Consider the following 5,508-nt stretch of genomic DNA (forward strand, 5'->3'; position numbering starts at 1 on the left):
CTAAATAAAAACAGTATGTTCGCATCAGTATGCAACTCAGCAATTAGTGTCACTAAATCCTGTGAAAGATTACATTTTCCATCTGGCCCCAGCTGTTCCAAGTCTTTCACAGGACTCCAGCAGCTGAAGCTTGAGGAAAAAAAATAAATGTATGTGTACTACTGCAAGAATTAGCAGTACCTTCTCCTGCCTGTCAGCTAAAAACAGGAGTGAGGCATATTCTCACAGCTCCACTCTCCCTGAATTGGCAACAGGTAGCAATTTCTGAGTTCTTGACTATTGGATATGCATGAATTGCTCTGAGATACACAGCATAAAAGAGTTAGATAACACTACATGCTTTGGTTTTATGTAAAGCTAACAGTAATAGCTAGTATAGAGTGCTTTTTATCTTCAAAGTCCTTCACATACATGATCTTCCCCCCGGGACTGAAAAATATTATCTCTGCTCTACAGGCAGGCAAACTGAGGAGATACAGAAAAAAAATTTGCTGTAAGTCAGAAAGCCAGAGCCACACTGACAACAAGGAGGTCCTCTCTCTCTGGTGCCTGCATTCAGGTCATGCCTCACCTACACAAAGTGGTGCTGTTTGTTATCATCGGTTTGCACAAGCTGGGACTCTGGCCTACTTAAAAAAAAAAAAATATTATTAATTCATCTCAGTGTCGGCTGCTTGGTAAATTTCTTTAAATGCAATTGTGTGTCCTCAGCATTTTGGCTACAGAGAAGACAAATTTATCCCAATCAATTAGATTTTTTCGCATCTCAAAGAATTAAAGAAAAATGCCCATAAACTTTAATCATGTATTTGTGACGGTGCTTAAAGTCCACCGGACCATCAGCCACCAGCATGAAATTTCATTCTAGCAGAACGAAACTAGCCAATATTTGTCTTCACAAACCCAACAGCCTAGGCTATGTTTTAAATGCAAGTCAACAACAATGCTGGACCTGATGGTGCCAGGTGCCAACTGCCTGCTGCCCTGTCGTGCCAACACCACCGTAAGAGATGGGTCCCCTACCCAAAACCTGCTTCTGACCATTTTTTTCAAGGCTCTGGGTTTGTTTCTGTAGCCTAAAGCCACTCCACAGAAGACACATGTCTCAGCCCCAAGCCAGGGTGCCCTGTGCACTGCTGTTTTCTCCTGGATGGACCTGCTTGACCAGAGAGGTACTTCCAAGCCATCCTGCTCCACGAGCTGTCCAAGGGGAGGACTCCCATCCTTTGACCTCTCTGCATGCCTGACCAAACAGCTTCTTTACAGAACTATGTGCAGCTCCTGTCAACAACACTTGGCAGACCACCTGGGCCTGTCCTGCCTCACAGCCCACAACCCAGCACCAAGGCTGGGCACAGCTCCACTTCCAGCTCCCCACCCCAGAGGCAGCTTGAAGAGCAAGTGGCAGGAAAGCTCACAGGAGACTGGATCACAAACACAAACTTAAATCTGACTGTGCTAGAAGCCCAGACAGGATGTTCCAACCTGGTGGAAGAGATACTTATCTTCCTCCAAGATTTCTGCCTAAAAGAGACAGAGTGCCTTCCCTAAATATAACAGTTTTAAGCTCTAAGAGCTAATCTCTCCAAAAAGGGGAGTAAAGACATATGCCATAGTTGGTGCTGTTTCTTCTTCATCTTTCTGTAATAAATATTCCCCTCCTCAGTAGAAGACATCATCACTTTTAAAGTGTAATCGACCAAAATTAATCATCTCCTACTTAGTCTAATCCCATAGGTTTGCTTTTTTGTGTTAGGTCCTGCCTATGCTGTCTAGACGAGCTATTTCACCCAAGGCCATGCTCCACCATAGGTGTGCAGATACCAAAGTCAGACAGAGCACCATAAACAAAAGTACTAACCTGAAAAAATAGAGCAGCATTATAACTAGAAAGCTATTATGTATGGATTATATACAGAATGAACAGGCCTCTGGGCAGTTCCTTCTCAGTTACCTGATTAAATATTAAAAAAAAGGAGGAGACACCATTCTAAGATTAAAAATGCTTCAACATGTTTAATGTGAAAATTAAAATATATTATGCAGAAACTGTCAAAGCAGTCAAAAGGTATGAGACTATTCTGGTACATGACTGGCTAAATGAAGTTTAAAAAAAAAAATTTCCTGTATTTAATTCCTTTTTATCAATCGTTTTATCATGTTTTTACCAATTGTTTTATCGTGATTAACAGATTTTTTAGAACTATTTTCCCAACAGTCATTCATACCACTCACAGATGCTGCTAACTGGCTCATCAGAGGCTGGCATCATGACCAGAATCCATCAGTGTTGCATTTCACTCTTAGTCCTATAGAGGACTCTTCCAATTTACTCCCTGTCTTAAAATAAACCAGTGAATACTCCAACAATTGCCAGAAATAATCTGTTCCTTTCAGTCCTACTACAGAACATAGGTTCATTATTATGGTATTTGTTTCGTGAGGGATGCTCTAAGCAGCTGCCAAACTGAAAAGCCAAATGCAAATATCACAACATCAAAGGTGGAAACGAAGGAGAGCCAGTGTCTTCAGTAACTGTTCAATTTCTAGGAAATCCAGTAACATTTTTAGTGCACAAGCCATTGTCCAGGTAATCTCTAGCCCCACCCTAGAAGTTTCTCTCACTTGTACATTCTTTCCAGAGAGCCTTACCTCTCCATAAGCGAAGTAATGACCCACTATTAGGAGTACTCTGGTCAGTGTGTCATCCCCATAGAACTAAAGCCAGAAGACAACATGGCTACAGTAGAGAGCACTGCCTAGTTGTCTTAGTATAAATCTAGGGCCAAAGCTTAGATCTTTAAAATGCACATCCATCTTGTCATCAACACTGCTGCTGAAGCTGTTCACAGTCATTTGCAGAGAATGGCTGCGCAAGTCTTAGTTCAGCAAGTGTAAACAATAAGGAACGCTGCTCAACGTGTATGGCGTTTGTCCCAAGCAAAGGGAGACTGGTTCTTCAGCTGTCCTTCCTACTGCTAATACTTAACACCTAAATACTCAAAGACAGAGGAGGGAATGAAAACTGGGTTTCCCACAACTGAATGCTCTAGCTCCTAGAAGAAGGGGCAAAAGGGGAGAAGGGAGTAAATCCTCAGACCAAGGCAGGCACCTTCTGGCAATCCACAGCCAAGTGCCTATCTCCACAAGAGGAGAAGGGCTAAAGCCACACTGCTCTCCTCATCACTTCTGTCAGTCCTGCCTAAGCAACTCCTTCTAAGCAAGATCTCTTTTAGGATATAATTTTTGGTTGTTCACATCTCCCTCTATACCATTTGCCTTGGGTGCTCAGTTTAAGGCTGAAAATCTCATTTGGAGGCAAGGCACCTAAAGGTAAGGAAATGTTGCTCAGAGTTAGTATACCTGCACCTCCCCATCCAAAACCTCATATGCTCTGTCACACTATACTGCTTCTGAACAGTTGGCCCCTTCAGACAGTCCTTTTGTAGAGAACAACTGCGCTGGGAAATAGCAAGGAACAGAGTTTAGGAGTATCAAACAACAGAAGCACTCTCAGAATATAAAGTGATGGGGAGCAGGAAAATGCATGGCAAGAGAAAAGGGGCAGGTAAGGCACAGCATCACAAACAAAAATTCCTGATTTTGTATCACAAGTTAGGAGAGGTGCTTGTGGAGGTGGAATAGCAGTGCTTTAGAAATTGACACCCTGAAGGAGATCAGAGGCACAACTAGTCCAGCATCACATCCAACAGAGGTCAGAGACAGACCCTCCAGAGTAGTGTTCAAGAAATAGTCAGGTATAGAATCATGCAGAAATCTGTCCATGGGGGAAGCTTGTTTCTAATTCATGCCCTGCATCCATCATAGAACTGTTGCAGCTTCTGAGGCTTTGTGGACCCTGCGTGTGATCTGGTCAGGAGGGTGAAATTACTGTATCCTGAAATTTAAGACTTCTTGTATGTATGTGTGCATTTTTCTACCTTAACAAAATAAGCAAAACAGGTTATAATAATTATAGATGAGCAACATCACATACGTATAGGGAAGACAATTAAGGGACAGCAGTGTAGTTATAAGCTTTAAGACCAAGTATGGCAGCTACCAACAGCAGGGATGAAGGAATTAAAGCTAAAAATCAGCTAACGAGTTGTAAAGCCCAGCAAGAGGCAAACTGTCAGTTACAGAGGATGCAGAGAAGGGAAAGATTTTGCTGAGAGCATTAATGAAGTTAAAACTTCTTGAGCAAGAAACAGTAAGCATTAAAGAAAAAGCAAGCAAACACATAAGCTGGTTTATTAGTTCAGATATGTTATCCAAAATGCTCCATTAACCAAAGCAAAATATTACTGTGAGAGCTCCCACAGGGAAAAGAATTGCAGTGCTGGGGCACAAGAGCACACCTCAGCAAAACTTGTTCTCATGGCAGCCCTGCTGCTGAGTCAATTGCCTTTTTTGCTGTGCTACTCCAACTGCTTGTGCACTCACAAGGAGTTGGGAGAGATGGACTGATCCCCCTCAGAGGCTCCCTGGCTGAAAAACTGCTCCAGAGGGGTCCCATCACTGCAACTGAGAGCACAAGCAAGGAGGCTGCCAAAAGATCAAAACCTACCTAACCCACTACGACGAGAAGTATTCATCAAAGCAAGCCCTAAAATAGGGTTGTCAGGGTAAGATAATGCTGCTCAGCAAGGGTGACAGCATGCGCCCAGACTGATGGAAGAGTTGGGAAAGATTTCACTTGGAGCCAAGGACTAGCAAAGGCCAGAGACATCAGGCTAGCAAAGAGAAAGCTGGTGGCCACTCTGCTTCCACAGAAGAGCTCAACGTCACATGCTCCCTTTTTATCTTCCTAAGAAAACCACAGGAACAATAGAGGGAAAAGGGGCAGAGGCAACTTGGACATGAAACAAAACAAAAGCAGAGATAAACAGGCAGATTCACCCTGAAATAATTCACTTGAGTTAGCTGGGGCTATGTGTTATTCCCTGATGCCCACTATTCCTTGGAATACCTCAGGCCTGTGTTCCAGTTGTTTTGTAATTGTCTGTGTGGAAAGGGTCACTCCTGAGGTATGTGTCTAGGCAATTTGGGCCAAAGGATCCAACACTCAGTTAACCCCTGGCTTGTCCAAAGCCTTGCAACTGACTCTGCAATTTGCCCGGACAGACCTCTATACACTTTCTAGAGATGTTCATAGGATTAAAAGACCCCAGTTGCACCTCTCTCCCAAGAGGCCAAGGCAAAGAGGCACTTGGAGCCCACAGCTGCTGCTGCTTGGCCGATGTTTCCCATTAAGGCAGCTTACCATACCCTTCTGCCACGTCCCTTGGCTTTTTTTTTTTTTTATTTGCCTCTCAGTTGCTGCTGGATTTCACCCTGCAAACACGGGGAGCCTGCAAGCAGCAGCTCTGACAGCACAGCATCGGGGGAATCATGCAGGGTGTGAGGGCCAGGCAGGAGGGCAGGGCATGGGTTGGGACCAGGCACATCCTCCCTGTGGTGTCAGCAATCACGCGAATTCGGGCAGAAGCAACTCGCTGCCCCCAT

The sequence above is a fragment of the Phaethon lepturus genome, unplaced genomic scaffold (assembly GCF_000687285.1).
Source record: "Phaethon lepturus isolate BGI_N335 unplaced genomic scaffold, ASM68728v1 scaffold5630, whole genome shotgun sequence".
Classification (NCBI taxonomy): Eukaryota; Metazoa; Chordata; class Aves; order Phaethontiformes; family Phaethontidae; genus Phaethon; species Phaethon lepturus.